Source organism: Camelus bactrianus, chromosome 1, assembly GCF_048773025.1.
Source record: "Camelus bactrianus isolate YW-2024 breed Bactrian camel chromosome 1, ASM4877302v1, whole genome shotgun sequence".
Lineage (NCBI taxonomy): Eukaryota > Metazoa > Chordata > Mammalia > Artiodactyla > Camelidae > Camelus > Camelus bactrianus.
In genome coordinates, this window is record NC_133539.1 from 97934730 (window position 1) to 97952854 (window position 18125).

At 40.7% G+C, this 18125-nt stretch overlaps 1 long non-coding RNA gene across 2 annotated transcripts; it reads left to right on the plus strand.

The window, feature by feature from the left end:
* The first annotated feature begins 172 nt into the window (after positions 1-172).
* On the plus strand, positions 173-6069 carry LOC123612941 (uncharacterized). Of its 2 annotated transcripts, none has more exons than XR_006720236.2 (2): positions 173-2879; positions 3424-6069. It is a non-coding gene; the product is annotated as an uncharacterized LOC123612941 (long non-coding RNA). The 2 variants fall into 2 exon arrangements; XR_006720235.2 differs by having other exon boundaries at positions 3555-6069.
* Positions 6070-18125: the final 12056 nt, after the last annotated feature.

The window sequence follows — 18125 nt, forward strand, 5'->3', positions numbered from 1 at the left end:
CATTTATACATTCTCCCTGACCTGAAGTCCTTTTTTTTTTTTTTTGCACCCTCATAAATAAGATTACGTTCATTGCAATCATTTTGCCATGGAGACCAATAACCTCTGTTAATAATCCACTAGCACAGACAAGACACTCAACCTTGTTGCAATCGAACATTTCTGGAACAAACAAGCATCTGGAACTTCTGCACCTTTAATCTGACCATGCCCCTGCCCAAATCAAGAAATATTTCCCCCAGGCTCTTTCCAAATCACTGTAAAATTGAGTTACAGCCTAGCTAAAATCATGTCTCCCAAGTATTTAATGGTCCACAGTGTGTCTTTGTCTTTCCTGCTGAAAGCCTGAAATGCAAAAGAGTTATTTGAAAGAGCTGCTGTTTTCCTCAATAGGAAAATAAGATTTGATGATCTAGTTGGGTACTGCTGAGCTCAGGCCTACAGGAATTTTTAAAGGACAAAATCAGAATAACTACTTTGTCTTACTGCTTTACTTCCATATTTGCTACTCCATTAAGTTCTGTCCCCTTCCCTACCTGGCATGATAGAATTAGCAAAAACAGTTTTCCCAATTAACTTGTTCAGCTACATCTTCCATCAGGAATAAAAACCTCTACCTTTATAAAGGGTAAGGGCAAAAAAAGGTTGACGTTGGGTGGAGGAGAGGAAAGATACTGATGAGTGGACTGGAGACAGAGCGGACAAAGTTAGAAGAGCAGGTAGAGCGTGTAGGAGGCAGAAAGATGGACTTCTACTGGAAATTTTGCCAGCTTCCCGGGGCATGATTCAATTACTTACTTGCTTTGTGTCACTGTGAGAAGGTCTTTACCATGCCTAGACTAAGCCCTACGTTATGCAATGACCCTGCTCAGTACTGGTGTTACTTAACAGCTGAAGGACTTGGATAGAAAGGGAGCCTGCTAGCTCTGTGCTGAGAGCCTAGAGGTTAGCATAAAAACAGTAGACAGAATTTCATACAGAGTCAAATTTTAGTAAATTAAAAAGCAAGTAACATCATTATCATGGTTAGACTCGTCCTACGATAGAGTTGGCCACCAATTCCCAGGGAAGCAGTGGGCTGCGTTCTGCCAAGGCTCAGGGACCCTTGACCAGGGAAGCAATGGACGGGATCCCAGAGAAGTCAGATTGGATGGACGCTGAGTTTCCTTCTACAGATTCTATGAAATGTGTATTGATTGCTCTATAAAGACCCTTCCTGAGACCTCAGGTTTGAAGAAACACAACAAACGTTTGTTGAGTGTGCATAAGGTTCTGAGCACAAACTGTAAAGAAGATATCATGTCCGCTATAGGTGAAGGCACTAGGGCTTAGAGAGGTTAAGTAGCTTTTGCAAGGTCGTCCCAGCGTAATACAGTGAGGAGTGAAGATTTTTAGTCAAGATTCTGTGCCGACAAAACCCAGGCTATTGTCTTCCTAATAGATTTTCCCTTTTAGAAATTAAAAAAAAAAATTATCTCTTCCATATAAATAATAGAATTGACGCTATGTGTGAAATGTATGGATACAATGGGACATCCTTCCTTCTGAACGACAAACAGTTGTGATTTTTTTCGTGTTACAAAATAATATGGACTTTCTTTTTTTTTTTTTTTTTTTGATAGAAAAGTCAGATACATAGACAAGCAGTAGGAAGAAAAGGAAAACCAGCAGTGTCCCTGCCAGCAGCAGACAAGGACTGTTACCACTGCTGCAGTTGTCTTCCAACACTCCAAGCAGGTGCAAATGAGCTTTCCTTGGAACCCGCCAGCTTCGCAGGGAGTCTCGAGAATAATCCCGGGAGGAAGACAAAGGTTCTAGGGACGTAAGTGTGGAGTTTGTCTTTGTAGATGCCACCTTGGAGTGAGGCAGCTTTCTTCTGGGGACGGGGCAGCTTTTTTCTTTCTTCAGGGACTTTTTTGGCCGTAGAAGTTACCGTCACAGCATTTGAATACCACTGGTCGGCAGCCCTGGTATCCTGGACGTCACAGGCTAACAACTGGAGTTGCCCGTTACTAAGAGAGCAGGTGTAAGTAAAGAATACTGTGGGCACACTTCAGTTTTCTGCCGCAGTTTTTAAGAAGACTTGGTACATGAGTAACTGTGAGGGAGAAGCCAGGGGTCACTTACTTCCTGTGCGGAGGCAGGGAACCACTGACGGACCGTCACCCTTCTGGAATGCCCTGACTACCTGAGACTTCAAACTCTTGGAGGGTGATTAATTCATTTATTGTTCTACTATTCATTGTACCTTTAGACCTGCAAGCAGGAAGCAGAACACCTAATCTGGGGAACAGGGATGGTGAGGGGAGGGAGGCTTGGTGAAATTTACCCTCAGGAAGGGTGGGGTCACCCACAGACTGCTCTGGGCACTAGAGAAAACATTGTGAGATCCTGGCAGTCATTCTTGTGACGCCCACTCTTGATGGTTAGCTGCTCACTCTTTGTTTAGCAGTGAAGCCCTATGCCAAAAAGGCTAGAGCCCTCCTTTTCAGAGATAGCAAGGGGGAGGTGGTGAAGACTGAGCCCCACTTTACATCCTGTCCTGTAGGAAGGAGACCTCAGAAGTGAGAGCAGATGGCAGGTCCGGAAGGGACAGAAAGGGATCCTTGCAGAAGGGAGAGGAGAAGGACGTGAACATGGTGGCGGTCCTCCTGGACCACACCCTCTGGTGGTTTGATCGCAGGAGAGTAAGCAGCAGAAAGTTCCTGCATTCCTGAACCAACGAACACAGGCCTGGGAGATGTTCTGCAGTGACTCTGATCGTCTGCGGAAGGCATGCACAATACTTAGGTGACGCTTACTACTGCTTCTCAGCCTGCTAAACTCTACGTCCCACAATGGATGAAGAATCATCAACTCAGGGCAATGCAATGCAATCAGTAAGTGTGTTAGAAGCACCCAAAAGATGTCCACCAGTGTGCCAAGCGCTGTCCTAGTAAATCGTACGAATCTGACTGACATTCTGCCCTCAATAGTATTACAGCTTTTTACCTGTAACAAGAGACAAGGTAAATCACACACAGAGGTTAAGTAAGTTAACTGCTCCTTAGCAGAAGAACTAGGAATAGGTTCTTCTGCTTCTCTTGAAGTAATTGGGGAGAAAACAAGGGGCCTTGACACACTTAGATTTAGGTGTTGTATAGTTCAGGTCCCCAGCTTTGCTTGCCTAGATTATTGGCATAGCTTTTCAAAAGTGATTTCCAAAAGGAAGGAAGTATCAGTGGGCACTGCAAGTAACAGGACTAAGAGCCATGTTACGAAACGTTTGTAAAGTGGATACAGATACTGGGTTACTATGCAACATGTTTTGTTTACTGTAAGTCTTGAACCAAAAAATAAAGGTGAGAGTCAGTGCTCTTTATAAAGTGAGAGCTAGTGATCTTTATGAAATGAAAATCTGATCTTATATACTCTCTCTTAAAGCCCTTAGGAGGCTCCCCAAACCCCCAGATCTTAAACTCAGCCCTCTGATGTATCTTTCTGCCAAATCAAGTTGACCGTCTTCCCTGTTCCTTCTCTGCCTCCTTCACCTGCTCCCTCTTCCACTCCTCCAGGACTCAGCTCAGTGGTTGCTTCTTCCAAGAAACCTTGTTTTACAAGAAAAGTATTGCACAGTCAAGATATGTTTACGCAACTCAGGATGAGACAGAGTTAAGCAGACTTCTGAATGGCATAGCTCTTCAGGGCTCTTAATTTGCAAATGCACTTGTACTTGTCAAAGGAAAGTTAGCATGTGTGGCATCAGTCATGCAAACTTCCATGTCCACAGAACTCTTCTGTTGTAGTCCATCTTGAAGGACCAGGATTCCCTAGCACTTCCTTTGGGAAATTGGGACCTTGCTCGTTTCTCAAGTGCTTGTGATGGAATCTATGTTCTGTCAGAAGATGAGTGCTCACTTGGGGCAAAGGAAGTGTAGCAAGAGTGGAGCTGAAGATGGGATGAAGCAAGGTTTGGGGAGATGCTGAAGAGCTGGATGCTGAGAGTGGTGAGCATGGAGCTGGGTCGGGGGCCAGCTCGGCCTCTACTGACCTGAAGAATGGGAAATACCCCGTCTGAGGGGAGGCAGTAGCTAGTTGAGGGTGGAACAGTGAACTCTAAGGCTTCGTGACTGGGTCCTTCACGCTTGGTTCATTTCAACCCAAGTATTCCGTAAGGAGCTTGTTGGAGACAGGACCGCAAGAGGACTGAATGGCCTGGAGAACTAAACGACGTGGAGCCTACCCTCGGACCTCTCTCTCTCAGAACCTAACAGAGTTGTCATTCAAACCTGACAGGAGCCAGCCTTTCCAGAGTGCCTACTGTATGCCAGGCCCACGTTTGAGGGCTCAGCGCTACTACCTCATTTCAGTCCAGAGCAATCTGGTAAGGTGGGCATTGTAATTATTGTCCCTGTTTTAGAGACGAGGAAACCAAAACAATAGTAATGCGGTTCTGGTTGTCTATCAAAATAGCATAAAACTTTGTATTTAGAACAGCAGCTGTTTGGGATTGGCAGGTACAAACAAACTACTACATACAGAATAGATAAACAGCTACTGTACAGCACAGGGAACTATATTCAATGGCTTGTAGTAACTTGTAATGAAAAAGAATATATATATGAAACTGGATCACTACACTGTGCACCAGAAACTAACACAACATTGTGAATCAACTATACTCCAATTAAAAAAAAAAGAAAAAAGATAATAAATAAAACAGCAATTATTTAATTATCTATCATGAGTTGGTGGGGCAGGAGTTTGGGTGGAGATCAGTGAGGTAATCCTTCAGCTCCAGGTAGTGTCCCTGGGGTCATTCACTCTTGTTCAGCGGGGAGGGGGCTGAATTGCATTGGTCTGAAGGGTCCAAGATGGCTTTACTCGCATCCCAGGCTCCTTGATGGGAAGGGCGATAAGACTGGGCTCAGCAGGCCCCCCTCTTCCCCCGCTGTAGTCTTAAGGGTCTTCACATAGTCTCTGTAGTCAGGTAGTGAGATTTTTAGATGGTGGCTCAGACAAGAAGTAGAAGCTGCCTGTTTCTTAAGACCTGAGTTAGAAATTGGGACAGGGTCACTTTTTATCATATTCTCTTGGTTAGAATTGTCAGAGTCATCTAAGATTCAAGGGGAGAGGTACACACTTCACCTCTGCAGGAGAAAAATGGCAAAATACTTGTGGCCATCTTTAACTTGCCACAGTGGTCGAGGTAAGATATGAACCCAGGGGGTCTGTCTCCAGTGATGGTTCTCTGAACCACCACACTGTAATCCCCAGTACGCTGTGCTTCCATCAACACAGGGAGGGCTGCCTGCATGTATTTAGCTTCACATCAAGAGTGATTCTCAGCTACAGGCTGAATAATCTGCATAAATCCCTCTAATAAATGGGTGGACACAGCTTGATTAGGATTTGGACTTGGGGGTTTTGCAGGCACCACCAATAACTAAAAGTCAGTATCTCCAAATCAGAATGAGCAATTGAATACACACACTGCCTCCTGACTCAAAGGGGGTGCTGGGTGACCCTCTCTGACACAGGTCCCAGTACAAAAGGGCACAGCTTGACCCCTCAGAGAGGCATGAACCCTGGCCAGCGAATCTCTCCTGAGAGATCTGCCCAAATATCGATCCGTTGTAGCATTCTTTCATGTCGCTATGGTTATAGGTGAAGAGGTAGCTTTCAACAGAAACTCGGTCCCCGCACACTTTCTGCAAAGTGAAGAAATGTCACTAATTGAGGCTTCTCATCTTCTTTTTAAAATTAAATTAAGCAGACTAAGTTTAGAAATCCATTTTATGGTTGTAAAAGGCCAAGAAATTTGAACATTGTCTTTATTTTTTTTTGTTTATAAATCTGACTTTGTGAAATTACATGTATTATTCTTCTGCTCTGTGCCTTTGGCACATATTTCCCGAGTCATATTTGGTTTCAAAAAATTCACAAACGTGTTAGAAAACAATAGCAAAAACAAAAAGAAAGCAAGTGAAATTTTGAAAATAAGATGGAGGCTTCTCGAAAAAAGTAATGTACCTTTGAAACTTTGTTCATTGTGGAGAAAAAATTTTTAATAAAATTATATAGTCAGCATTTATTGTGTACTTGTTACATGCAAGACATGGCTTTAATATTTTTCATTATTAACTCTTGTTATTATTAAACAACATTATTTAATCTTGACAACTTCCCTCTGAGGTGGGGACAGTAATTCACTCTTTCCCATATGGGAGGAAACTGGGGCTAAGAGGGGTAAGGAGCTTGCAGAAGACCACGCGAGTGTTGGAACCGAAGTCCACACACTGCTTGTCTTAATTTAAAAAAAAAAGCAGTGCTGGGGGACATGGGAGGGCTCTTGCCGTCCCACTGCCCAAAGACACGGACTTTAAAGACTGATTCCCAGTTGCAAACGTTCTGAGCAAAAATTATGGGTAAGACTAAATTCTGGGGTGGTGAAAATATTAAAACCAAGTTTTAAAAGGCAGGTTTTGATGTAGGCAGCTGGTGTGATATGTACTTACTATGTGGCTAACTTGGGCTGTCCTTCCACAGCTAGTGGTGGAGTCCAGAAGCCAGAGTTGAATGATAAACATCACTCACTTGAAATGGAATGACCAGCTCCAAATCACAGAAAGTCAAAGTTAAAATTAACTGCTTTCCTTTGGAGACAACTACAATTGCAAAAACCCCAAAACAACAAGATAAAACCTCCCAGTAGTAGCTTTGGTGATTAAACTTAGAGGGTGGACAATGACACATCCTGGAGGTCTCTGGTGGTTTTCCAAGTCCCCAGTACAGCCTGAGGCACATTGGAGAGGCCCAGTTTTTGTTTTTGTTTTTTTAACTGAGATTAGCATTACTTTGATTACCTACTTGTATCTCAAAGGTTTTAGCAAAGTTTTATACCAGGATTCTCAAACGTCAGTGTGCACAACTCGTCCGCGATCTTGTTAAAATGCAGGTTCTGACTTAGAAGCTCTGGGGTGGGACTTGAGATTTTGCATCTCTAACAAGCTTCTGGGTGATGCTGGTGGTCATGTCATATGATGTACCTGTGGCCCTAGGACCATGCTGTGAATTTGTCCACAGTGGTTACTATATTTATTTTGGGCCAAATGGACACCCACTCTGACTTCCCAGTGGATCTGCCCTTTTTGGGGTGTTCTTGACCGTTGCTCCTTGCTCTAGCAAACTTTGTTCTTGAGATAGTTACTGCCAACTTGAGGATTTTGGAAGGTTCTGAGATTGCAAGAGAACTCTCATCAGCCTGGCTTGCTGATTTCTGCATGTTTGAAGAAAGGAGTCCTCACAGGCTGGGCCCATTAAAACTTCGTGCTGACGTCCACTAGAAGGGCCCTACTACTCAGCAGTCTGTCATCCCCCTGGTTCTCACTCATTCCCCACTGCATTCCACGACTGTTATTACAACCCTTCCCACGTTCCTGGAGCCCTCCCTCCACTGGCCCACCTCCTTTGCTTCTTACCATCTCTCTTCCCACTTTCTGGAAACAGAAGCCCAAGTTCCTTTGTTCATCTTCCTTGCAACTTCATAATATTTTTTTATACCATACTTCCTCTTCAACCTAGATTTTATCGTTATTTTCATTGATTTTTATTATCTTTCCCATCAGAAGCTTAATTCCCTCACCTGAGCTCTTGTTTCCCCTTCCACGCACCACCTCTGAGACTGTACCATCTACCATTGTCATTCTTCCATGTGCATTTAGTGTTCTCCCTTTACTCGTTTCTCCACCCTCTTTTCAGAGGTGAGGTACTTACTTTTCTTTCCCTCAATTTTCATTAAGGAAGTTAAAAAAAATCTACCAAGTATAACCAATATTTTGTAATAACTTTTAATGGAGCATAACCATACTATGTTGTACTGCAACTAACATAACATTGTAAATCAACTACACTTCAACACAATCTGCAAATTATATAATGAACTTCCCTTTACTTACTCACTAACTTCAGTCATTATCAAAATTTGCCACTTCTGGATTTTTTTCTTGGGAACATCTTCCCTCGGCCCTGCTCCTTCCCTCAGTGACCACCCTACTTCTTGGTTTCCTTTTGTGATTGAGCCCATCTCTTCAATTTCTGGTCCCCTCTGATTTGTTCCTGCCCTGGGCTCACTAGACAAAGTTCATCAGCAACATTCTGCATGACTGAATCCACTGGCCGTTTCTCAGGTCTTACTCATCTTCGACCTCTGCAGCTTTCCATTCTCCCTGCTGAGCAGCTGGAGTCCCACTGGCTGTCTGCGCAAGGACTTTGGAAGTTAACAATCTGCAGCTTTCTCCCTTCCTGGGACTTTCAGGGCTACATGGACTTTCCAAACTTATCACCACATCTAAATCTTTTATCTTAACCTCTGATCCAGAAAAGGAGGTGGAACACTCCTTAAAGTCAGTGACTGTCTCTTCTAGAAAGATAAAGTCCTTGACTCTACCTGGTACAGTACCTTCACCGAATGGAAACACCATAAAATATTAACTGATAATGGTGATGATGACAATAATGACTGCCACCTCCACATAACTATAAAACCTGACTGGTGGAAATGCAAGATAGGATTATTTATTTACTTCTTGAACCCATAGTTTTGATAACCTCTTGGAATAACCATACAGCTCATTACCAAAGTTTCCAAGGCTGGGATTTCCATGCTCTTGAGGTTCCTGTGTAATTTAGAATGCATTTTTCAATTCAAGTTAACAGTTAAGGGTATCCATTCATCACTTGTTCACAGTTGAATTGAGAACTACTCAAGACTGCCCGTAACTAGCAAGGTGGGTTGGGGGGAGGTTTAAGGGGAGGGAGGGGGAAGATCATCCTACCTGATATAAGCAGGATATTTTCTACCCATTCCACCCTCTCTCCTGATGCAGGAGGGAACACCTGAAAAATGACATCCCATTGAACACTTTCTGGCAAACAGTTTAGACAGCTCTGTTTCAGACCAAGGAGACCTCCACCACATCCCTTCCCCCGTGAGCGGACACTTGCTCAGAGTCCCCGAGGGGGCCATGATCTCACAGCCACCTTGATCCACAGAGTCCTCCCTCTGCCTGACCCAGGATTCCTCTAGTGTTTTCACTGAATGTGAGTTCCTGGTGACTTCCAGAGCTGCCCACCAGCCTCCCAGTTCATCTACCAGCTGCAGAGCAAGCAAAGAAAACCCAAAAGACGCCACTAAGTTTCCTGACTGAAGGAATTTATTCTCTGAATTTTATGCTTTGTTCTTGTGAAGCTATCATCCCACATGGAGGTACCTTCTCAGGATAATGGAGATGTGTGTGTCTTTGAGGCAGGCTTGCCATCAGTTCTTTTTAGGAACCTTGCTGATATAATGAAAAGAGTCCTTGAGGAGAAGTTCTGGCTTTACTACTTAATAACTGTGGCCCTTGAGAAATTGCTTAACCTCTCAGAGCTTACGTCACTTCATCTATGAAGTGGAATAATTGGCTATCAAGGGTCAGAGGAGATGAGGTGGGCAGAGGACACGGCACAGAGTAGCTGCTCATTCATCGTTGTATTCAGTAGACGAGATGGTCAGCCCTGTTCTAGCCGTAGGGATTTGACTGTGAACAACCTTGCTCTCGGGGGATCACACTTAGTGGGAGTCAACCACATGGTAGCTCCCTTTCCTGTTTTTCTCTTCCCCTTTTCTCATTCAGAATATCTATAATTATGTCAGATACATAATGTTTTTGAAAAACGGGTGTTCCAGCCAAACCTAAGTCTGCCTCTCTTTGACAGAGTCAAAGCAAGTAACAGTTTTTTTCCAGAGGAGTAGAAAATAACTTGATTCACTGATTTCCTACCCTTTTATTTGTTTATTTATTTTATAAAATAAAATCCAGGTATTTGGCATCATGTAGATCCAACAGTGACTTTTTTTTAAAATTAGCTGAACTTCTTAAGTTTTATCAGACATTTTAAAAATATTTATTTATTTATTTATTTATTTATTCAATTTTACTGAAGTATAGTCAGTTTACAATGTTGTGTCAATTTCTGGTGTACAGCATAAAGTTTCAGTCATACATATATATACATATATTCCTTTTCATATTCTTTTTTCATTATTGGTTACTACAAGATACTGAATAGAGTTTCCTGTGCTATACAGTAGAAACTTCTATATCTATTTTACTGGTAGTCACTATCTGCAAATCTCAAACTCCCAATTTATCCCTTCCCACCCGCTTCCCCTCCAGTAACCATATGCTTGTTTTCTATGTCTGTAAGTCTGTTTCTGTTTTGTAAATAAGTTCATTTGTGTCTTTCTTTCAGATTGCACATGTAAGTGTAATCATATGGTATTTTTCTTTCTCTTTCTGATTCACTTCACTTAGAATGATGATCTCCAGGTCCATCCATGTTGCTGCAAATAGCATTATTTTATTCTTTTTTTATGCTGAGTAGTATTCCATTGTGTGTGTGTGTGTGTATCTATATATGTCTATATATCTCACAACTTTGTCCAGTTATCAGACATTCTGAACAGTCCACACAAAACCAGGGTGTGATCAGCCAAGGCACCAGTTTCTAGCATCACACCGTCCCATGCAGGTGTATGCAGGGGACTATTTTTCAGTCCTCAATATGCATTCATATCATCATCTCACTTGATCCTGCTGGTGAGGTGGCCAGTCAGGTATTATTACAGCCATTTTTTTTTTTTTAAAGATGAGGAACTGAGGCTGGAAAGGTTAAAAAGATTTTGCCAAATTTCACACAGTCAGCAAGCAACAGAACCAGAATTAAAGTAAACATCCTCTGACCCTTAGACTAGGGCTCTGGCTACTGCCCTGCGGGGGGAAACAGAGCGTCCATCCTGGGACATCTGTCAGCACGTAACCCCAGCTCCTGGCTGTAAACCACATGACCAAGCTTCCTACTCACTTCGCTTCCTTCTCCTTCACACACAGCCCCTGCCCCTGCCCTGCAACCCTAGGTAAAAGTAAGCTGAAGAAATATATATATATTCAAGAGATGGTGAAATAGATATGCAAAGTCAAACTGAGACCACTAATTAGGGTCATCACTTCAATCAATATGAGAATTTTAACCTCTGGCGACCATGAAGTAGTGTGGGCCCTGGCTGGTACACCTCCAGATCTTTCAAAGGAAATTGAAATGCAAAATATTCTAATTTGAGAATGACTGGAAACCAAATAAAAATTTCCAAAAGCAATATGTAGGCAAACAGAACCTGTGTATGAACCTTGGAATTAGAACCTGAAGTTCTGTCAATGATATATGTTACATTGCCTCCGGCAGCTGTGGATACTGCGTTGACCCAATGTAGAACAACCAAATGTTAAAATCAATATCCATCTGAAATTAAGGCTGAAATCAACTATTAGCCTCATAGGGTAAACATCAGGAATACAAAAATAAACCTGAAACTTTGCCAATAAACTTAATTATCACTGAAATTTTATTATTTGAACTTTTGTTAGAAGTATGACTAGCATGAGATCAATAAATTATTCAGCACTGTCTGTGGGTGGATACTATCTACTATGCTAAATAGATTCTCAGTTTAACTGAAGCTGGTGGAGAAACAAGATGTTTGGGGATACCTCACTGTTATCTCATATTTTCATTTTTCTTCATAACATTTCTTTTTTTAAAGTACAAATTAAATATGTTTAAAGTGTAAAACATGATGATTTGATATACATATACATAGTGGAAAAATTACTACAGTCAAGCTAATTAACATGTCATGTCCTCATATAGTTACCATTTTTTTTTTTTTTTTGGTCATAAGGGTACCTGAAATCTACTCTCTTAGGAAATTTCTAGTATTCAATACAGTTTTATTAACTATAGTTATCATATTGTACATCTCTGTTCATCCTCCTTAACTATAACTTTGTACCCTTTGACCAAAATCTCCTTATTTCCCCCACCTACCCAGCTCCTGGTAACCACCACTCTACCCTCTGTTTCTATGTATTCAACTTTTTAGATTTCACATATAAATGAAATCATGCAGCATTTTTTCTTTCTGTCTCTGGCTTATTTCACTTAGCATAATGCCCTCCAGATTCATTGATCCTGTTGCAAATGGCAGGAGTTCCTTTTAAATGGCTGAATAATATTCCACTGTAGATATGTTCACAATAGCCTAGATATGGAATCATAGCATTATTCTGTGTAGATCAAAGATAATTTATGACAGATGTGGCATGGTTTTTAGATATTCTCCTTCCCATAACATTTTAAAGTGGTTAAAGTTATCTTTATGCTTTTAATTCATACTCCTTTATGCTTTTAATATGTAAAGAATTTTTACATAGGACTTTTCCTTGAAAGATGCATGGCCTGAATGGAATTTAAGTACCCAAAAATGAAATACAATTTTGAAAGTTTATTTTATTTAATTTTACAAAAGTTCAAATACCAACTTTTTCTACAAAGGTTAGAGTTATTGCACAAATTGTCAACTGATTTCCCTATTGATCTATTTAGTAGTTTTTCATTGTTGTTTTATATAAAATAAACAGCTTTCACAATCATAATGAACTATTTTGACATTTTCCCCTTACGAATGTAAATATATACATTTACATTTTAGCTGTTTCAATAGAATGCTGATGAAAAGGGCACATAAGGAGATTCTTCATTCCAAGTTATGCCTGGAACGTTTATCTATATTTGAAAGTCAATAGTCAGATACAAGACATCTAAATGACATGACATGCTGTGACAGAGTGTACTTTCTAAAGATGACTGTATCAATATATATCCCATCCCGCACATTCTTCTCACAATGTGACAAAGATAGGTCAGGTCTATGTTCCTTCCCTTTGAAACTGAGTAAAAGTGACACAGAAGTTATATCATAAAAGGCAATATGACCCCTGCCTGGTTCTCTCTCTAAGGACTCCTGCCCTTAGAAACCAGCTACTATGTTGTTAGGAAGCCCACATGTGAATGCTCCAGCCAACAGCTCTGTGCAGTGCTGACAGCCAGCTTCAGCTGCCAGACACATGCATCTACCATCTTCCAATGGAGGCCCCAGTCATCACGAAGCAGAAATCGCAGAAACTGTCTCCCTGTGCTCTGTCTGAATTCTTGACCCATAGGAAGTATGAGATATAATAAATGATTATTGTCGTTTTAAGCCGCTAAGTTTTAATATGCAACTAGAGTTACTGGAACACATGCCTTATAAATAAGGTTGCCAGATAAAATATAGGATGCCCAGTTAAATCAGTTTAAGATAAACAATATATTTTTTAGTATAAGTATGTCTCATGCAATTACTCGTTGTTAATCCAAACTTACACTTTAACTGAGCATACAGTAAAAATACAGTATTTTTATTTACTAGATCTGGCAACTCTGCTTGCAATATAAACCTATGTGGAATCAGCGTCGTCATAGTCACTGATCACCCACAATGTTGGGGAGGCCAGAAATGACCCTGCAGACCCAGACACTCAGCCTTCCAAATGCAGAGGTCCAAGTCGCAAAGCAGACTGTGGCTGACTGCGGCTGGAACTGAACCTCCCTCTGTCCTGTGGCTCATACATTCTCTTTGAGCCCCACGTCCGTCCCTATGAATTGCTTCAATTAGAGTTGACCAATGGCTGCAGGAGACTTTTTATTTTGGTGATGGGGAGGCAATTAGGTTTATTTATTCATTTTTTTAAGTTTTTTTTTTTTTTTTTTAGTGGAGGTACTGGGGATTGAAACCTGGACCTTGTGCATGCTGAGCACACACTTTACCACTGAGCTATACACTCCCCACCTGACTATTTTTAAATGCGAAAAATACCCTCTTAAAACCACTTCTGATGTAACTGTTGTCCATTTCCAGTCACACTATTAAATGAAGTCTCTTTGTCCTTAAATGTCCTTAAATGTTTGAGAAAATGTGACATTGTGGGGCTATAAATTTTAAAATTGTCCTTTTTCTTTTTTTATGTTTTCCCTTAAGGAGTGGCAGAGGAAACAAAATAATGTCTGGGGATTTGCTTCAAAATAGCCATGGGCGTGGGTGGGTTTAGAGACACAGCAGCATGGTCCAGTGCTGGGAATTTGGTGGCTGGGAAGCTGGTGCTGGCTGCATGAGGGGGTCGTTTTCCTGTTCTCTTGACTTTTATATATGTTTGAATTTTCCCGTGATAAAAAGTTAGAAGGAAGGAAGATATATAGTCCGTTAGTACCATGTCTCACGTGGGACAATCACGGATGTCTTCAGAAATGCGCATCTTTCTGTACCTTAGAGAGTACCTGTGTGTGCTTACTTGTGGAGTATTTGGGGAGGGCAGCAGTAGAGAAGGGTTAACTTTGTGGAATGGTGGTGTGTCAGTATCTTTCAGACTGAAAATTAGTAGTCACTGACATTTAGAGGGCTCCGGGTATTTTTAGGTATGATAATATATTTTCGTTGTGTTTTTAAAGTACTTATCTTTTGGAGATGGATACTGAAACCCTCCAGGGGAGAGGGGAAGTAGGTGGGGGTGTGGATGGAAAAATTCTGGTCACGAGTGGATAATAATTAAAGCTGGGTGATGAATATATCAGTTTAATATAGTATTTTCTTTACGTTTAAATTTTCCAATAATAAAAAGACTTCTGGAATCCAACTGCTCATCTGTGTTTGCTGTTTGGGGAATCCCAAAGCAGAATGGGGCTGTGTCTGAATACACTGAGAATCAGAATATTGGAATTTAATCAAGGATTCCGGAGTTATGTGTGGATGCAGGTACGTGAGGCAGGGCAGGTCTTTGAAAGATATTGTCCGATGGGGTCAGGGAGTTCAGGGGGATTTCAAGCCAAAGGGATGTTATAACTGGAATGTCCATCAGCTGAGGTTGGGTTACCAGGTATGAGGCAACTGGAAAGGAATGTGAAGTGGAGGAAAACAGCAAGAGGGTCTGGAAATGTATGTGGGAGTTGAAACTTGGATATATTCCTTTAGGAGAGCTCAGTGTTTCTGAGGTCATATCTGATGCTATGGAGTGGTTCTTAAAGATTACTTCGTTTGTACTGCTTGAGTCACAGAATCCAACAAGTTTCACTTTTCATAAGTTGGGTATCAAGATTTCTGAGGTCTGACACCTGAAAATCAAACACTATGTTTTTGAAATAAACTTCTAAATTTTTTTTCCATTTTATTGGGGTTGATCTTCTTTCAGTCTTAAATAGTTCATTCAAAGAATATTATTGAACACCTAGTGCATACTAGATACAGACTTGTATGCTGGAGCTGTATGGTACCTGGTTATAGAGAGTTTAGAGTCTAGTGAGGAAGGCAGAACTCAATCCAACAGTCTCACAAATATAGTTAACACACTAAGGTAAGTGCTTTGAAGCACAAGGAGCTATTAAAGCATGTGACTTATTCCAGTTGGAAGAATTACCTGAGTAACTGGAATTCACTGGAAGCCATGATTTGGGGGAAAATAGAAGGAAAGGCTATAAAGCATCAACAGGAAGTGGAAGCAAGAACTGGTTGCTGGTCTGACTGATCAGAATCCTTGGTTTCTACTCTCTGAAGACAGAACAATGAGTTACACAGTGACGTGCTCACTCACGTGGAGGGTGAAATTTGTGGGTGAAGCGTTCCAAGGGGATCCATCCAAGGGGATGAAGCCATCTCAGCCAACAGGAAAATGTCATCATCTGATACAGTCACTAAATTTGTCCCTCATTGTGGGATCATTTCAGTGGTAGGAACTCAAAAGTTTGAGGCATGTGGTGAACAGTGCTCATCGCATGCTTGGGTGAAAAGCTATCAGCTCAAAAAAATTATACGAGTAGGTATCTTGTGTTTATGTCCACACAGAACTCATGTGTTGTAACCATTGGCGGTAGCTTGTCTTAAAGTAAAGATGTCCACCATCAATCAGTTCCTTCCTTCATGTGCATACGTGCCGCCCCCTCACTGACAGGTAGAGTCTGTCCTTCTTCCTAGAATTTGGGCATGGCTTACAGTTGCTTTGTCATCATAATATGGCAGAAGACATTCTGGGGCATTTCTAGGCTCAGGCTTTAAGATCATTTGCAGTTTCTGCTTCCCTTCTCTTGGAACCTTAAGTCCCCATGTGAGACATCTAGGCTGCTCTATAAGAGAAAGGGGTCATGTGGAGGAGCACTGAGACACCAGATAAATCAGAGAAGAAGCTGTCTTGGACAGCCCTTCAGATAACTCAGCACTAACCGCCGTTGCAGGAGAACAAGCCAGCTAGACCAAGTCAACCCCCGGAACCACAAGAGTTAATATTACATTGTTGTTTTAAGACACTACATTTTAGGGTGGTCAGCAATAGGTAACCAGAAATTATCTTTAACACCTAGCACCTACAAGGAGACAGCTTGTGTTCCACAAATCCTTCTTAAGTCAATTTTTTCTTACTTTAATAAGTTTTTTTGAAAAAGAAACGTGTATATTGATTCTATAAGTGGAAAACTAGTATAAGTTTTCATAAACTGAAAACCATAAACTTTTTCAAAAAAGCATTACAACTAAATTTTAAAAGTATCTGTTCATGTATCTTTAACATTATCTTTGGTAATTGAAGGCTAAAATCATAAAGCTTTTAGAGGAAAATATAGAAGGATATCTTCAGAACTTGAGGGTAGGCAAAAGTTTCTTACGTCACAGAAAGCAAAATCGCAAGAGAAAATTTGCTAAGTTGGCTTTCTAGAGAATTTCAAATTTCTGCTCAACAAGACGCACTCAAGAAAATACATAAGCAAGCTATAGGCTGGGAGAAAATATTTGCAAAACATCTACCTGATAAAGGACTTCCATCTAGGCTATGCAAAGAATTCCTACGATTCAATAATAGAAGATAACGAACCTAATTTAAAAAGACAAAAGCAACACTTCATAAAAGAAGGTATAAGAATGGACAATAAGAACTTGGAAACAGTGAAGGGTTTATTCACTGATTGTACATTCACTGAACATTGAACACGTGCTATGTGAATGATTGTGCTACTGAGGGCCTCGCTATTGCCAGGGAAGGCAATTAAACAGATTCATAAAATACAGTATAGTGAGTGCTATTATAGAGGTAAACGACTGTATAGCTTTTCATGTGTGCATACATACACAAACATCTATATATACATCTATACAGATATACGTGAGTATTAAAAATTAGTAATATATGACAATAATGCAATATATAGCAATATATACTATATCACTAATATACATTATATAGTCACAGATTTAAATACAGATTTAGGTTTAAGCAGATTTATGTGTACCACTAAGGGTAAGGGCCCTTCATACCTTCCTTAAACTTTTATTCAACATTTCCTGAGCACATTAATCAAACCCAAATAACTAAGCACTAAGTCATGTAAGGAAATAAAATATTAATACATTAATATAATTGCATTTCTATGACATTCAAGAATAGGCAAAAATCTATTTTATAGAAATAAGAATAATGGTTATCTTCGGCACTATTTTGACTGGGACGGAGCTCAGGGGGAAATTCTTTCATGCTAGAATGTTCTAAATATCTTTTTTTAAAAATTTTTGATTTGGGTGATTACATCCACTTGATTATTTGTGTTTGTAGTAGTGAGTTATACCTCAATAAGAAGTGTAAAAGGACAAATTTGACAAGCTCCTGCCTTAAAGAATATTATAATCTAGTTGAAAAAGTAAGGCATGTTGGAACTAACTACAGTAGAAGGCAAGATACATTAAAAGTGGTGGATTTAGGGGACAGCACGGCCAAGAGTTTGGGCCAAAGGCCTCTACTTCAGGAGGTCTTGGATTTGAAACCAGCTCTTCTTAAGTCAAACTTGAATCGAACTGTTCTCTGTAGAACAAACCAGATCATGCCAAAATTCAGTGTGGCTTTTGTAAGGGACACTGGGTAAAATTTGCAGGAAGGAGGGAGTTGTCTTGCATGTGCATATTAGAAGTGTGTGAAATGACAGTGATTAGGGGAAGACTAAAATTTATTGAGGCTCTATTATGAGCCACAGATAGTCCCATGCACTTGATATTTGCTATCTTGTGTCATTCTCAAAATAACCACTGGAAGGTGATATAACCACCCCCATTTTAGAGATGAGAAGACTGAGGCAACAACGTTGCTGCATGGCAGGGCCCGGTTGGTAGGTCTTTTTGATTTCAATACCAGTTACCT